This window comes from Orcinus orca, chromosome 6, assembly GCF_937001465.1.
Source record: "Orcinus orca chromosome 6, mOrcOrc1.1, whole genome shotgun sequence".
Taxonomy (NCBI): Eukaryota; Metazoa; Chordata; class Mammalia; order Artiodactyla; family Delphinidae; genus Orcinus; species Orcinus orca.
In genome coordinates, this window is record NC_064564.1 from 43,094,816 (window position 1) to 43,112,846 (window position 18,031).

Sequence of the window (18,031 nt, forward strand, 5' to 3'; positions counted from 1 at the left end):
TATAAGTGGAATCCTAGAATATGTAACCATTTGTATTTGGCTTCTTTCACTTAGCCCAATTTTTTTGAGATTTATCTATGGTGTTGCACGTACCGGTAGTGTTTCTCTTTTATTGCTGAGTTGAATCATTGCCTTATCTAGTATGACAGTCATTGTCTTTTAATTGAAATTGTTAGACTACACATATTTAATGAATATATTAATATGATTGAATTTACATCTACTATCTTGCTATTTTCTGTTTGTCCATTTCTTCTTTCTTTTTTCCACGCTTTTGGATTGAATATATTTTATATTCCATAGTATCTCCAATAGTTGTTCTTTTAGTTATCCCTCTTTGATTTACTTTATTACTTGTTGCCCTAGTGTTAAAGGTGAATCTTCAACTTAACACATTTTACTATCTGGTGATAGTGTATGTGTGAGACTTACTGTAACGTATAGAGCATAAGACCCTTACAACAGCGTACTCCTGTGTTACCCCCCATACATGTGTACTGTGGCTTAATACATTTTATTTGTTATCTACAGTGTAAATCCCACACTTCTTTGTCATATATATGTATGTGTGTGTATATATATATGTATAAAACAAGGCACTAAATTCACTTTTAAAGAAATAATAAATGGATGAAGCCAAGTTTCTATAGTATGGTTTTCTCTTTCCAGTACCCTTTATTCCTTTTGTAGATCAGATTTTCCATGTAATAGTCTTCAGTTGAATAATTTCCTTTAGCATTTCTAATAGTGAAGGCCTAATGCAGAAAAAAACAAGAAGTATTTTCAGCTTTCGTTTGTCTGAACTAATTTATTTCATATAGGCTGACTTTTCTTTTGTCTTTTGACATTTCCAAGATGCCTTTCATAGTTTCTGAGGAGAAGTGGGTCGTCATTCTTTGTGCCTCCATATATAATATGAATTTTTTTCCTGGCTAGTTTCCAGATTTTCTTTTTATTACTTTAATAATCAGTAATTATGATATGCCTTGGTACATTTTTCTGTTTCATTCCATTTTATTTTGCTGAACTTCTTAGACCTGTAGGTTATTCTTTTAATGAATGTCAAATTTTTTAAATCATTTTTTAACATATTTTGTATGCTTGGACATTTGAAATTCTATGTTGATTTGGGTCTGGAGTTCTTTTTCTTCCCTTTACAGTACTTGACTTTATTCTAGAGGACAGTTTAGTTACTGCATCCTTTAAAAGTTTGTTTGTTTATTTGTTTTAATAATTTGTAAGGGTGAGTTTACAGTAGTCTTACTCTAGAGCTTGTTTATCCCTACTACCAAGACATGACTCTCCTTGGGTCTCTGCTGTATGCCCCAAGTATGAACAAGGTCTCTCCACTATGATGGTTGTAACTCAAGATCTGGGGCCTGCATGAGCTTTTAGAAATTGTTTAGATATACAGGTATCAAGAAACATTTTTTTGGGGGGGGCTGGCCTAGTGGAGTTAAATCCTATTTGTGTGCTACTTAAGATTCATCCAAAAATTTGAGGGACCCCTATGCATATTTCTGGAATGTTATTTACATAACTTTTTCTTTTATTATTTTGCTCCTAAAATTCCACCTACTTTGGCCTCCCCAAACTTCAGTATCTGTCTCAATTCAACAAGACTACCATGTAGTGCTTGGGTGTCTCCTGCCTATGTCATGATCTGAAAAGGCACGTCTTGCCTTTCTAGGTAGAAAGCCGGGGCAAGTGTAGTCTCACTTTATTATTTCTTCTCTCTCAAGGATCATAGTACGATGATGCCTGTTGTCAAATATCTGACAAACAGTTCTTTTATATATTTTGTCAAATTTCTAGTTCATGTTAGAAGGGCAAGTCAGGTACCAGATATTCTTATCATGTTTGAAGTTATCTATAATCATGTATTTTTTTTCAACTTGAAGTCCATTAGCCTCAGGATGCATTTCTGAATTAGCATGAAATAGAGTGTACATCTCTGGGGACAAAGTCTGCAGCTTTCACCTTTCTCAACGGATCCCAGTGTATATGAGTGTGCCTATTTGTTTTGTGATCTCTAATCTATTCTGTCATGGTGAATATACAAAATGCACAAAAGGGGGTTAATTGAGGCTACTGTTCAAATGATAGTGAATAAATGCTCCAGTGGCACTTACAAAATGAATTTTAAAACTTTATAGAATTAGAATATAAATTAATAGAATGTAGTGTTGTGTATAAGGAATAATATACTAACTTATTCATAGTTCTGGAAAGATAGAGAATGTTCAATAAATACTTAACAAACATAATGAACTTTCACTGTATGGAAGATACTGGGAGAGGTAGTGGGGAAAAAGAATGCAAATGTACGTAATTGGTGGCCCTTCCTCTCCAGTGATCACAGACTACATTTGATTGATTGGCGTTGTTCACTCTGTTTTAATCATCTGCGGGTATATGTAGAAGTATCATTTTGGCATATAATGTACTCTTCTATTACATGTTCTACTTTAATTTCTGTATACAGCCCCTAGATATAGGTTCTAGAAACATTTACCTTATATATAATTGTTAGTGTTAAAATGAAAATAATTTTAGTTGAGTCATATCAGGGACACCTCTCTCATAAGATAAGGTTAAAGATTACAATAAATTAAGATTTTACTATTTATTTATATATCTACTGATAAATAAATTATAGAGAATATATTTAGTATTAGGAAAATAAAACCAAATTTTGTAAATATTTAGTAATATAAATGCTTCTTTTTAAGTAATTAGTTTTAAAAAAGTGGATTTGTATGTCAACTTTATTAGAAATAACAGCAATATTTAGAGATTAAATATAGTTTATGCTGGTGTGATTTAGATATTAGTTTGAGCATTGATAAACCTATGAATATTATCCACTCTGGCACTGTGTTATTTTTGCAATATCACAAATCCTTCAGCCATGTCCATTAGGAATGTAATTTAACAGTATTTTCATGTCAGTAGACAAAAATTAAATCTGACCATTCAAACTTGTCAGTTACTGAGAGTTTGATATATCATTTGTCCACATTCCTTTTAGGTTATTGAAGAGCAAAATGTGGAGGATCTAGATTTTTGATTTCTTATTTCATAGGAACCTGAAGACATTTTTTCCTTGTAAATACAAGGAAACCTACTTACTGCAAAATTTTACTATGTTCAGAATGAAGAAATTTAAGGAAAAGTTTCAAACTCCCAATTTTTAAACATAAAAGGTTATAATTTCAATTTCCAGGCTTCTCAAATAAAATGTTAGTATACTTCAGCTCCTATCTACCTTGTCTACCCTACTTTCATTCTATCTGTATGAGAATGTACCTTTTCAATATTTTAATTGAGGCATTCATGATGATCCTCTAGCAAGAGGCATTAGCCATTGCAGATATGTATATCACTTACAGAATCTTAATAATTTTAGGGGTCCCAGCACCATAGAAACCCCATTTATTTTAAGAAATATAACATTAGCAATAAAGGTTGCACAGAAGGATATATGAAAGTAGATTTCATAGCTGCTTTACAATAAGGGCTGACTCTACTCATTCACATATCTCTGTAAGCTCTGCTGAAACAGCAGGATTTTGAAACTGGCTGTGAAATTAGATTTTTCCACCATGAGCAATGAGAGCTGTCGTAATTCTGATCTCTAAAGGAAAAAAAAAGCCTGTGTTATGGTATATTTCTCTCTCCTATGAATATTTTCTCTGATCATAATACGCAAAAGGTGGTATACAGATTGAAGTTGACTTTTGGGTATTTAGGGATTTTTAGTAAGGTTCGAGTTCTAAAATTTCTCTCCTCTGACAACATTTTATTAAATATATGCCTCATAAAAAAATAGGCAGATGAGTTTTAGATAAAAACTAACAAATAACCTCTGTTATCAAAATAGTTTATATTTTCCCCAAAGAATTTTTAATCTGTTATTGGTAGAATTGACTATTATGGGGCTTTCTAGACTATTTGCATTTTTTGATTAGCCAAAATAATATACAAGCACTCTCCTTACTGTGTGTCTTTTCTTATGTTAGTGTTTAGTATTGGTACAAACTCATCACTTACATATGTAAATTAGAGTCCATCTCTTGAAGTTAGGCAAAAATTGAATTCTAAATTTGACTTTGAGTCTCCTAGTTTGTTAGTGGGTGGATTACATAAACTCCCAAAGCCATAGCATTCTCATCTTTAAACCAGAGACAATTATAGTTCCTTAGTGTTAGGATTGTTATGAAGATTAAATAAAATAATTTAGCATACTCTTTAGATGAGCACTGGGTATTTGCTCTATAGTTATTAATCATTTCTACATTTCTTTTTATCCCACTTGATGGGCCAAAACAGAGAACCCTATGCTACAGCTGTTCAGAGGACTAGAGCAGATATTCTTAGGCACATCTGGCCCTGGTTCACACTAAATAAACAATCTTGAAGGGTCTGAAGGGTGACGACAACCTCAGAACAGAACTAGTATCTTAGAAATAATCCCAAGAGCCGAATGGTTTAAGAACTCCTAGGGCAGATTTTAAAATTATATTTATTTTGAAACAATTGACATAGACTTTCTCAACTTCTCACTAAAATAATTATAAAGACATACATAAAAGAGAGTAAAATCAGGAATACTAATAGAAATTCCAGAATCTAGACAAAATAAATGTTCTCTATCTATGAAACTGATAGAGTGGCTTTCAAAGAACAAACATTGTACAGATACTACCAGAACAGAGTGGGACAGTCTACAGAGAAGTTCAATAAAGTCCCCTAGTTCCCTAACCCACTAGCCTCCCAAGCTCAGAATCAATCCACAGTGTAAGCTGTGGGCACTCTTACTATGCGGTTCCTTGATTTGGTGGAGGAGCACACTGCTGCCAATCATTTCCCATCCCATTAGTACCTTTCCTTCTAGATCTACTTTGACACTAAGACTACCAGAAAACAATTAAGGGAAATGATTTAGTACGCAGATTTAATGTACACAATATATTCATGAAAAAAATCAGTCAAAAGTGGTCCACACTTTGTAAGAGTCCAGACTCTAGAGACATATTTTAAATTTAAAGTATAAAGAAGTTTTCCTGCCTCCAGACTGGGGGAGGTGTGGGGGGGGTGGGGAGAGAAAGAGAAAGAGTGGGAGGGGTTAACATAACGAGAGAAAAATAAGCCTTCTCCTAGACATCCTTGTAGTACTAAATGCTCGAAGAAATAGAGGAAGGAGCATTTAGTTTTGAAGATAATAACTCAATAAATTGGCAATGAGTCCAGTTGTTTTATGTTTGAAAACAAAGGAAATATTATTTTCTACTTGAAATTGGAAAAAATTAACTTTGCTCTAATAAAGCTTTGAGGGGACCATGGTCACTATATTTTGTGAATCTATAAAAATATCAAATCATAGTTTTCATATAAGTTTAGTTTGTTTTGTCATAACATATGTTTCTTGTAGGTTTTCTTGGGACAGTCTATAATATGGTGACTTGTCCTGATTTTGCAGTGATATTTGCAGTATTAATTATTGATTACAAATTCTGAAGAGAGCAAGAGTTCATAGGTCACATAAGTATGAATCCACCTTTAACCACTCTGCCTGGGTATTTATTCCTTGTGCTGACCTCTAATATCATTTATTGTCTGTACCAATAGGGCAGTGGGATTAATTGTTAAAGATGTTAGCTCTGAAGTCACATTACCTAGATTCAGATTCAATATTCACATTTACCAATTGTAGGACATTAAAAAGTTGTATATTTTGTTTCTGGAATGAGAGAAAAATAGTACTGACACCACTGAAATAATATGGTAAATTGCTAGGGATAATGTCCAGCACATAGTGAGGATTCAGTTAATTATATATATTGTATGTATATAAATGTAATATGTTTGTATGTAATTAACTATTAACATAATGCTCAGAAGAGAGTAAATGTTCAGTGGATGATAGTGTTTATCTTTACTGTTATCATTAGTACTTTATTTGATACCAGAGAAGGCAGTGTTTCTTTGTATTTTTATGTGTATACAATATAAAGGTCCAGTGACATAATGAAAGACTTGAAAGCAAGGCTCTTTTTTTATCCTCAACACCTAACATAGTAGGAGTCATTAAACCATGTGATGTGCTGGATTCGCCTTGTGCCAACATCATAGCTGATTGGGCACATCTCTTCCCATTCTCAACTTCTTGTTCAATGACATCATCCTGTTAGCTTGAAATTAGCCACGGCAGGACTATTTACATCATAGAAATTGAAAATACCAATAATCGGGGCTTCCTCCTATGTCGGAGAGCAGTTTGTGCCTCATTTACTAGCACATCCCTTACTAAATGTTTATCAATACTGACGTAAAACCAAAGCTCTATAACTATGATAGTGACTCTTAGCCCAGTTTGCATATTAGAATCATCTGTAAATTTTTTTTATCTTGTTTTGTTTTTTAGAGAGTGCTTGGGCTCCCAGCCAATTTTGTACCAGTCAGTCATGGTTGATATTGACATAATTCAGGAAAAATTCCAACTGTATCCCCCAGGAGGTGCTATAATCATGCATTAGACACTGTTAAATCAATCTAGGGCACTTGAGATGAAGCACATCAAAAATTACTTTCACATTGGTATATATCTATATTTTTATCTATCTCCTCACATATAATGAACTATATGAGATTATTGATTTCTGCTTATATACTTATTAAACTCCCATAAATTAATACTGTGTTGAGATCACCAACTCTTAATGTGAGGTTAATAGTGTGTTCTTAATCATTTGGGGTTGCAAACTGAAATGCCTACAACAGTGTTTCCCCAGCTACTTTGTTTACAAAGAATCACGTAGGATGATTGTTAAAATTCAGAATCTACCATTATTCTAGATCTTTTGAACCAGAATCTCCAGAGGTTGAGCTGGGGATCTATATTTTTAGTCAAGAGTCTCGATGGTTTTTCTAATCTGGCAGTTTTGGGAAACCCTAGCCGATAGGAGCTAAGTAGATGACGTAAGTGGATGGAGCATGGTGAGTCAGGCAGGTGAGGAACTGAGATAATGCCTTGGCTGTAGGGACTAGGGCCAGCTACCTTCAAGTTTTCAAGATAAGCCAGAAATATGGATTATTACATAAAATATTCTTATTTTTAAATATTGACAAATTACTCATTGTCTTTGTATTATTACCATCCAGGTCAAACTAAACCTTATAATGTACTTGCATTTAAAATAAATGTTTACCATCTCTCAAAATACTGTGAAAGGTAGCAGTGAATGAAAGAAGTCAACTGTGGTCCCATCTACTCTCTATCTTTATTCATTCCGTGCCATTCCCCTGCACAGCGCCCTCTTCTCTGTTTCTTATTCAGTAAAGCAATACCAGGAAGGGAAAGAGAAAAGTGACACCTTTATACGTCTCCTATCCTTGGCACATAGTAGGCACTCAAGTAATATTTGCTGAATACTTCTGAAAGTTTTAAAGAACTATTTAGGCATTTTCTAGTAAAAGTAGTTTTATTATATGAATATAAAAAAGTGATTATATTATCTGACGGTAAAAAGTGACTCGGGTATAAATTGAATTATCTGGGTGTAAAAGGAAGAGGTAATGGGGGACAGTTAAGATAATGACTTCTTGGTGATAGACAAGTTTTAACATATATATAGTGCTTCTTTGTTTTGTTTTTTTCCCTTGCTTTCCTCCCCCAAAATGCATTATAATTACCAGATGCAGAAATTACCTGTACCTGCATAAGCAGAAGGTAGTTCATAAGCTCCTAGAGTCAGAGATCCTGTCAATCTTTGTTTTCATCATACCCCTAGTGTCTAACAGAACAAGATAACCTTCATAAATACTAAGTGGGATAAGGAATGAGTGAACAAATGAATTAAGTAGGTAAAGCACTTGTCATATATATTCATGTCAATTATGCTGTAATTATGTCAATTTGACTAAGCATATGTAGAACCCTTTCTCTGATTGGTACCAATGTGCTCTATAGAGTTATTATAGACCAGCCATATGCTAGACTTATTACAGAACGTATGCAAATTTATATAATCATTTTTTTAAGAAACACATGTACACGTTTTTATTGAAATGGAATTCATATCTTGTTTAGCTTCTCCAAGGGCCAAGCATTTGGCTCATAGGAAGCGACTGCTCTGCTGGGAGAAAAAAAAATACCGACTCTGTATAATCGTTGGAAAGAGAGAGAGAACAAGTAACAAATATTGTTCTAGTGAATTTTGGGGTGTTTAAGGAGTAGATATTATATGAGAAACAAGTAGAGGCAGCCCTGTTTAAATAGGTTCAATGACACTTTCTGGATGCAAACACCAGTCCTGCTTCTTGGTAAGAGACTGAAAGTGAAATGTTAAAATGGCTCTATATTTGCAGTACTTTTACTCAGCAACCTGATTTTACTAATAACATATCCACCTTAAATTAAAATATATAATATATCTTTTAATATTTTGATCTAGTTCCCAGATCGAGTCATAACATTATTATAATAGACTATTATTTTTAAGGTATAGAGTTGTTTCCATTTTCCCTTTTTAGATATATAAACTCCTATTATCAGAGTTTTTCATCGTTCTGAAGCATTTCTAGAGCCATGATATATGATAAATGACTTGTTTCATCCCGCAAGATGTGGGGCAGAAAATATTAGCCTTGCCATACTGGAGACTGTTTTAATATTTTAGCTATTTCCACATGATCTCCTTTCGGTGATATTATGTATATAAAATTACTTTTTAAGTGTTCTGATATTTTCATTGGTTCCTACTGTAGCACTATAATAATGACAACACTGTCTAAATCATAGATATTAAATGTCTTGAGAGATTTTATTCTCAAGAATGTAACAGAAGGCCATGCATTTGAACTGCAAAACTGCAGAACACAATATAAAGTGAATATATTAGATTTGCTAAGGGAAGCGTTAAAAGGCAATGGATATAAATTGAGAAACATGACCATTTCATTCTACTGAAACCAACAAACAAATAGATATGTGTTTCAAATAAAACTGTAAATAATATTATAACAGAACTTTCCATGGCACCCTCAAACGTGCATGCATATCAAAATGAGCTTAAGCTGCAGCATTAATATGGGAAAGAAAGGAAAGCAGAGGCAGAAGAAATAAGAGTCTCTGAAACAAAGGCAGTTTAGTATTGCAGGAATATGTTCAGATATATCTAAGTCCTTGCTCACTGTTCTCTCGTTCTTTTACATCCTAAATCCATATGATTTGTAAGAACAATTGAACACCTTGGGAATTTCCCAAGTTTAGTAGAATGCCATCTTAGTGCCTCCAAAAATACTCACTGAATGTCATATTTGCTTAAACTGAAATTGTAGAATTTTCTAAATTTCAACAAATAGCAAAACAGTGAAGTGCTTTTTTAAAATTTGGAAATATGGGGCTTCCCTGGTGGCGCAGTGGTTAAAAATCCAGCTGCCAGTGCAGGAGACATAGGTTCGGGCCCCGGTCCAGGAAGATCCCACATGCCGTGGAGCAACTAAGCCCATGCGCCACAGCTACTGAGCCCGTGCACCACAACTACTGAAGCCTATGCACGTAGAGCCTGTGCTCAGCAACAAGAGAAGCCACCGCAGTGAGAAGCCCATGCACCACATCGAAGAGTAGCCCCCGCTCACCGCAACTAGAGAAAGCCCGCACGCAGCAATGAAGACCCAATGCAGCCAAAAATAATTAATTTTAAAAAATTTGGAAATACAATTTTCCTTTGTTTTTGTAAATATGTAGTAACTAAAATTTGAAAACATATTCTCATAAACTTCTTTCATCTTTGTACTTCATGGTTTGGCTTTTCTTCTCACTCTGTTACTCAGTGTAGTAGCAGTTAAGTTGATGGGATTGAATACTATCTGGATTTCAAATCCTGCCACTTACCAGTTGTGTGACCTTGGCTTAGTCACTTAACTTTTTTGAGGCTCTGTTTTTTTTCAGATATAAAAGGAGCTTATAATGTATTCCTGATAGGAATGGTATAACAAATTTAAAAAGTTTTCCCCAATAAATTAAAAACTTAAACATAAGATCTGAAACCATAAAACTCCGAGAAGAAAACATTGGGAAACGCTCCTTGACATTGGCTTGGCAATGGTTTATTGGATATAATACCACAAGCACAAGCAACAAAAGAAAAATTAATAAATGAGAGCATATCAAACTAAAAAGCTTCTGTGCAGCCAAAGAAACAGTCAACAAAAGGAAAAGGTAACCTAAAGGATGGAATAAGATATTTTCAAATCATGAACCTGATGAGTTAATATTCAAATATATATAAAGAACTCATACAAGTCAATAGAAAAAATCCGTTTAAAAGCAGACAGAGCAACTAAACAGACATTTTTTTTTCTAAAAAAGACAAGTGGACAATAGCACATGAAAAGCTACAGCCATTATGGAATACAGTATGGAGTTTCCTCAAAAAATTAAAAATAGATTTAGCATATGATCCAACCATCCCACTTCTGAGTATGTATCTAAAGGAAATTATATCACTAACTTGCAAAGATATAGACACTCCCATGTTCATTGCAATATTATTCACAATAATCAAGATATAGGCATAACCTGAGTGTCCACCAACAGATAAATGGATAAAGAAGATGTAGATGTGGTATACAAATGGATTATTCAGGCATGAGAAAGAAGGAAGGGTGAACCTTGAGGGCATTGTGCTAAGCGAAATAAGTTAGACAGAGAAAGACAAACACTGTGTGATCTCACTCATGTGGAATCTAAAAAGCCAAAAACTATATGTGGTAGTTTTTTTATTAAATCTGTTATTTCATTATGGCATAATTTTTTTCTTTTATATTAACATGATCCCAGATCATAAAGAAAACACATTCACCAGTATTACCTCGCTTCTTTTACAAGGTGGACTTTGTGCCATGCATTTGAAGGTAGATAGGCTATCTCGTTTAAAATTAGGTTATAATTATGGCATTTTATTCCAAAAAATAGTGTTCTCTTTTATACACCAAAATATATTGTTGTATATATAGATCTTCTCTACCTTTTAATTACTGTGATCTTCTGATTGAGACAAAACATATTGTTAAGGATGTATTATGTAATACTTTCCCAAAGAGCTGGTTATTTTATCCTGTTACATATATGAAAGTATTGGCTTTTCTATTAATGAGTTTGAGTAGAAGGAGTTCTTAAGGGACATTTAGTCCATTCCTGACACCTATGTAGTACAAAAAAACACTTCCTAAAATAAGACACTAGTCTCCTGCTACAAGAAAGAGAAATAGTGGTAAAGCCATGTAACCAACTTTGTTCTTATTTCCTGTCATTATAAAAACATTTTTTCTATTGTCCAGTAGTCTATATTCTTTTGTATAATTTAAAAAGCATTGGACATGGATGATGGGTGAAGAGGGGTAACTGGCTAGGTGTCTAATCAAAAGCCTGGATTTCCCCATCAAGAATGTTCTGTATTACCTCTGGGATTCTGAAGCACTGAAAACAACTGCCCAGACAATAAAAATGAATTATGAATATTTTGGTATTTAAGAGAAAAGTATATGTCTAATCAGTCCATTGGCTGTAATGTTGCTATGTCAGTTTGAAATCTTTGAGTTCATTAGAGCTATTAGAAATCCAAAAGAATGAACACATAAAAGTAAGCAGTCTCCTTATAGCTAACTGTGTATCTAATATCCTTGTGATTTTACTTACCTGATACCTTGGACCCTTATTATAGTAAGAGAAGAAAAGTCCTCAGAGTAAAAAGGAGAAGGAGAAGACTGAGTTCAGACTTTTTAGGAAATTCTTTTAGTATGGAGATTCCTTAGAAAACTAAAAATAGAGTTACTATATGATTCAGGAATCTCTCTCCTGGACATATATCTGGAGAAAACCATAATTCAAAAAGGTGAATGCACCCCAGTGTTCATTGCAGCACTATTTACAATATGCAAGACATGAAAACAGCCTAAATGTCCATCAACAGATGAATGGATAAAGAAGGTGATATATATATTTATATATATATATGTATATATAAATGTGTATATATATAATGGAATATTATTCAGCCATAAAAAAGAATGAAATAATACCATTTTCAGCAACATGGATGGACCTAGAGAATATCATACTAAGTGAAGTAAGCCACACAAAGAAAAATATGTGACATCACTTATATGTGGAATCTAAAAAATAAAAGATACAAATGAACTTATATACAAAACAGAAATAGACCCACAGATATAGAAAACAAATGGTTACCAAAGGGGAAAGGGGTAGGGGAGAGATAAATTAAGAGGTTGGGATTAACATGTACATACTACTATATATAAAATAGATAACCAACAAGGATGTACTGTGCTACTGAGTATGGCACAGGGAACTATACTCGATATTTTATAATAACCTATAAGGAAAAGATATATACTCTGAAAAAGCATACATATATGTATACATATAAAAGAATATATATGTGTATATTTATATATATATATATATATGTATCTGAATCACTGTTCTGTACACCTAAAACTAACACAACATTTTAAATCAACTCTACTTCAATCAAATAAAAAAAGAGTGAACTTCTAATTTCCTCACTCCACCTGACTGACTCCTCTGAAGCCTCCCAGTTTATGATAACTTCTTGGTGCTCAAAAATCTTGAAATCATCCTTATTTCCTTTCTGCCCCCCCATATCACAATTTCACTTCATCACAAAATCCTCTCAGCTTTCTCTTCAAGATTTTTTAGAAAATATGACCACTTCTTACCACCTTAGCTATTAGTACTATGTATCTGGTTTCATTTAAAAACTTCTATAATTATAATCAACAAAATATGTTCTTTGACCAAATATGAGCCAAAATAAACTTAAAAATCAGGCAATATTATCTGTAGTATTTGCAATGTGAAGATCAGTTTTGAGAAAATCATAACTTTTACATCATAACTCATTAATCAATATTATTAATTGTTGTGACAAACCAATATGTATGTATAAGCTTGTCTAACTTGTTTCAAAAAATTACTAATATACTTATAGTTACTAATTTTTTCTGTTTGGTACTGTAATATTTATTATTTTATTAAAATATTCAATGGCATCATTATGCATTATGTCCCCAAAGTTTGGTAGAGTTTTAACCTTTAATTACTTTTAAACACCTTAAACTTGCTCATACTGTATCAGTTGGAAGGATAATTATTCACTGTCTGGTTTTCTTCTGGCTGTTATTTCCAATATGTAGATCTACTTCATGTTCTTTGAAATTACAGGCAAGCTCCTAATTTAGCACCTCTGCACTCCGTTCCCTCTGCTCTTTACCATCTTCCTAATATCAGCACTGCTTATCCTCTCATCTTTTCAGGTTTCTGCTCAAACATCATCTCATTGAGACCTAAGCTTATCACTTTATTTGATGTTACTAGCTCTTCCAGCCCCCACCAAAGAACTTTACATTTGCCATACTGTACCATGCTTTATTTGTCCTTTTTTTTTTTCAGTTTGACTTACCAATTTCTAAAATAGAATTCTATTTCTTTATTTTTTATGTTTTTACCTTTTTACCTCCTTCTTAGAATATAAGCTACATAGCTGGGATCCTTTGAAGTTTGTGTTGGTTTTCATTAGGTGCACATATCATAATAGCACATATCAGTACCTCAATATTATTTTTAGAAATATTTGTTGAAAGAAGAAATAAGCATGCATCAGGTTTTATGCTTGTAACCACAAGCAGTGCCTATCCTTGTGGAGTTTAAACTCCACAGAAAAAGACAGACATTAAACGGATATTTAAAATAAATATATAAATTTTGAGACATACTAATTGGAATGATTCAGAGTTCTATGAAAGGGTTAAAACTGAGCTCTTGACCTATCTCTGGTGAGAGAAGAAGCTGTAGGGGTTGGATGCCTTAGTGCTGAAAATATGATCTGAAAAGTAAGGATGGACTTATGTGTAGATGTGGATAGGGGCCAAGGGAGAGAGTATTCCCAGCAGAGAGAACAGCAAAGTTGGTGTGGAAGAAAAAATTAGCAAGGAAGATTAGTTTAAGGCACTGAATAAAGTGTGGAGTGTCTGAGCGGGCAAGACATATAAAATGAGGCTGGAGAGTTAGTAGCTACACCATGAAGAGCTAAGTAGGTCAGAGTAAGTATTTTTTTGTTTGCTTGTTTCTTTTGCCTAACAGCAATGGTAACTATTGAAGGGGTTCTATACTATGGAAGTTGAGGGTAACAGAATCAATTTGTATTTTGAAAAGAACAATATGTCTCACATGTGAAAAAGAATGAATGATGAGCAAGAATGGTCTTTACAGATTTTTACTGTAAAAAAGTAGCTCAGAGGAAGGATGATGATAGCTTAGATTATATCCCCTCTCCCAAAAATATATGGTGATCACTTATGATTGTCTTCACTGACTTTTTTTTTTTCCAATCATTCATATAGGTTCACAATTTGATTCTTCTTTTTTTTCAATTTATATTAATACTTTGTACATTTACTCCAATAACTTAAAATATTACTAATGTAGTACTGCCTTCCAAATTAAGATCTGCATTAAGGACTAGCTCCATAATTTGTGGGGCCAGTACTGAATGGAAAAAACAGAGCTCCTTGTTGAGATACTGTTAGGAATGTCTAGACAGTAGTGGCATAGCATAGTGGGAGTCCCTTTTTTCCAGTGATGCCCTGTGCAACTACATAGAGTGTTTGTCTGCAAAGCTGGTCCTTTTTACAGACTCCATTTCTCCCCTAGCTCAAGATAAAATTAAATTGGAAACTATGTACTTGACATCTATAGCTAGATGTCTCCCAGGCACATGACAATAAATGTGTCTAAAAATAGACCTTAAATTTCCCCTTTAATATAGAGTTCTCTTGTGTGTTTTGTTGTTTGGTGTTGGTTTCTGCCTCTTTTAGTTGATGGTATCATCATTTTCTCTCTCACGGAGCTAAGATCCTGAAAAGCATCTTCAATTTTACCCTCATGCCCTTAATCCAATTAATCAAGAAGTCCCACCAACTAAAATTTCACATATCTCTGCAACCTTCTCAATATATATACAGACCTTTATCTCTTATCACAGTCACCCCCTTACTCTTTTTATTTTCTGACTTTAGTCTCAATTATCTCTTGTCCTCCTTCAAAAGGCTGTCAATATTTCCCCTTTAAGTCATTTGACATTATATTATTCTTGCCTAACTTAAAGATCTTTGATGGCTCTCTAACACTTCTATAGAAAGAACAGATTATTTAGCAGAATATTCAATTACCTTCATAACCTGGCACTACCTCACATTTTGTTCAAATTAATGCCTCTGCATTTCCCTCTTTATCCACACTTCCCTCAACAATACCATCCTTCACCAAAGATGCTATTGATATTCCCATCACCATACTTTTGGCTTTAGTCTTTCTGCCTATAATATCCTTACCTATGATTCTATAGCTACTTAAATGTCAAGAGCCAGCTCAACTGTTAATGTGTCTATGATACATTAGTCCCTTCTGCTGTCTAGTCAGAAAGAGTAATTTCCTTTTCTGTATTCTAGTTTTGTGGGAAGACAATTCTCCATTGGTTCCTCACATTACTGCATATCTTGCAAGCAGAGCCACTGACTGACTGTCTTTGTTTTGGATTGTTTTTTAATGATGTTTGTATAACAACAGCCCTGTTAGACCAAGATAGTTTTTAACTATCTTGAAACAAAGGGTAGGCATGCTTAGTGCACATTATGAAAGATTTGGGTTCCCTAAGCTCAGGTTTCCTCTCCTGTAATACAATCTACCACATGTACAACTGTCACATGGCTCCACTGGTGTCACTCTGGAACAATAATGGCTTGGGGAATTAGTGCAAGAAAAGGTGGGTATTCTTCCTTTAGTTATTACTATGAATGATAAACTGTCCTTTATCTCTGACCCAGGATTTTTGTGTCTTCTGCCAGCACCATAAGAATTGTAGCAGGCTATCATATTATTTCAGAATTGGGCTAAAATCTCAAATATTCACTTTTCTAAACAGCTATTAGTTAACACATTTATCCATTACCAGTTGTATGTGTTATTGCTCTCTCATATTTTCCCTGTAGGGAACCTATTAAATTCAATTTTCTTCAAATTTTTAGTATTTACTCTGTTTGGGGGACTACAGAGCAGGCCCCCAAAACTCAATACATTTGTTGCATAAATGGGTAAATAATTTAATAGCAATATAATTCTCAAAGCAAACTCATTCAGTTCTCAAAGTCATATGGCTATAAGTGTTTTCAGTGAACTGTTGGGTGGAAAGAAGCATATTAGTAATAACCTTTAGCTGTAATGAACTTGTTTAGATTTATTTAATAAAATTAGACATTTCTTGTCTACATAGTTTGCTCATAGTGTTCCTTCTGCTTCATTTGCCTTCCCTACTCTTACAATTTCCATCTATCTTTCATGGTCTATCCTTAGTAAATTATTCCCACATTATTCAATTACACGCAATCTCTCCCCTCCCTTTGTTTAATTTACTCTTTGTCTATAGCTCAATTACATTGCTTATTAGAATTGACCTTGTTTTATATACTTTTCTTATCTCTCGCAGTAGATTGAGTTCTGACAACAAAACAGTTATGTCCAATTGATCTTTGGATCACCCATGGTGCCAAGCACAGTGTATAATAGGAAATCAATAAATATCAATGTAATTAAATGGAGTAAAGTATTACATACTGTACCACTAACTGGTACTCATTTCTTTTGCCACTTTATTCCTGATCTCTTCCCATTTACTTGTTTTCAATTCCATTGTTCCTGAGGTGAGTTAAAGCCAACTGAATTCTTTCCAGAAAATAATTTCTTACAGGCATCTAGACATCTGGGGTGCCACATTTGTATTTGAGAACCACAAAAAAAGGAAATATAACAATTTCATTTTAATATCTGTGAGAACAATGACATCCAACAGCTTTTCAACCAGCTTGAATATGCATATGGTAAAAAGAATGAAAGCCAAATCTTCTCAGCTTCCATGGATGGTAACACTCTCTGTGGAAAACTAATAGGAGTAGACAGTCCAATCTCTTTAGGAAAGTGAGAGAGAAAAATGAAAATAGAAACCTTTATCAATTGAAATTCCTTCAGACACCCATGCAGTGTATGAACATTTATTATAAAATGTGATTATTTGAGTGACAAGAAAAATTGGTAACTCTTTTTAGTGCCACCAAAGGTATGCCAGATAAGTCCTTACTAAAAATGAAATATTTTGACATAAAAATTCCACTTATGTGTCCTTTTTTGTTCAATAAATATGTTGATTAACCTGAATTTTCCCATTTTCTTATAACTGAAAGGCTGGCATTTCAATATTTTGACTGAATAGAGTGGCAGCTGTCAAATCAAGTGTAATTTTAGATTACATTTTTAGAAAGCAGCTACTGAAGACTTGTTTAGCATAAAGTATACATGATTTACAAATTAGTTTAGTAACCATCATTTCTTTCATTTCTATTTATAAAATCAACCAAACATTCCTAAACAACTTTAAGAAAACTTGCTGCTAATTTGGCATCCATTAGGTAAGGAAGACTAGGCAAACACAAAATAAAATGAAACTGGGGATGATTGTTTCCAAAGAAATGTATCCATACCTAATCCTCTGGGCCTGCAGTCAAGGAAAGCTCTCTTAATTCACATTCTCAGTAAATCTCCTGATGTTTTAACTGAACATCATTTTGGGTAATTCTGTTATATTATGCACTTTCAGATGTGCTGACTTCCACTCTCTTATATGAGGAAAGTTATAATATGAGACAGCTTTCTCTACATTTGTGAACTCGCAAATGAGGAAAAGCAACACCAAAATGTTGCATAATTTTGAATAAACTATAAAGTGCCATGAAATTGCCTTTAAAATCTGAGATGAATATAAATTAACTAAAATACCATCAGTTGTAAAGTGATTATTATGAACAGATTTGTCTCATACTTGAAAATCTTAAATATGCTAAGGAATTTGCAGGTCATTTGTACAGATGATAC

The 18,031-nt window shown here is 33.5% G+C and overlaps 1 long non-coding RNA gene across 1 annotated transcript in view; it reads left to right on the forward strand.

The window, feature by feature from the left end:
• Window positions 1-6,465, forward strand: part of LOC125964691 (uncharacterized) — an 80,660-nt gene extending 74,195 nt beyond the window's left edge. Inside the window, exon 3 of the long non-coding RNA XR_007477931.1 lies at window positions 6,432-6,465. This is a non-coding gene — a long non-coding RNA (uncharacterized LOC125964691). The remainder of the gene's footprint in view (window positions 1-6,431) is intronic.
• Window positions 6,466-18,031: the final 11,566 nt, after the last annotated feature.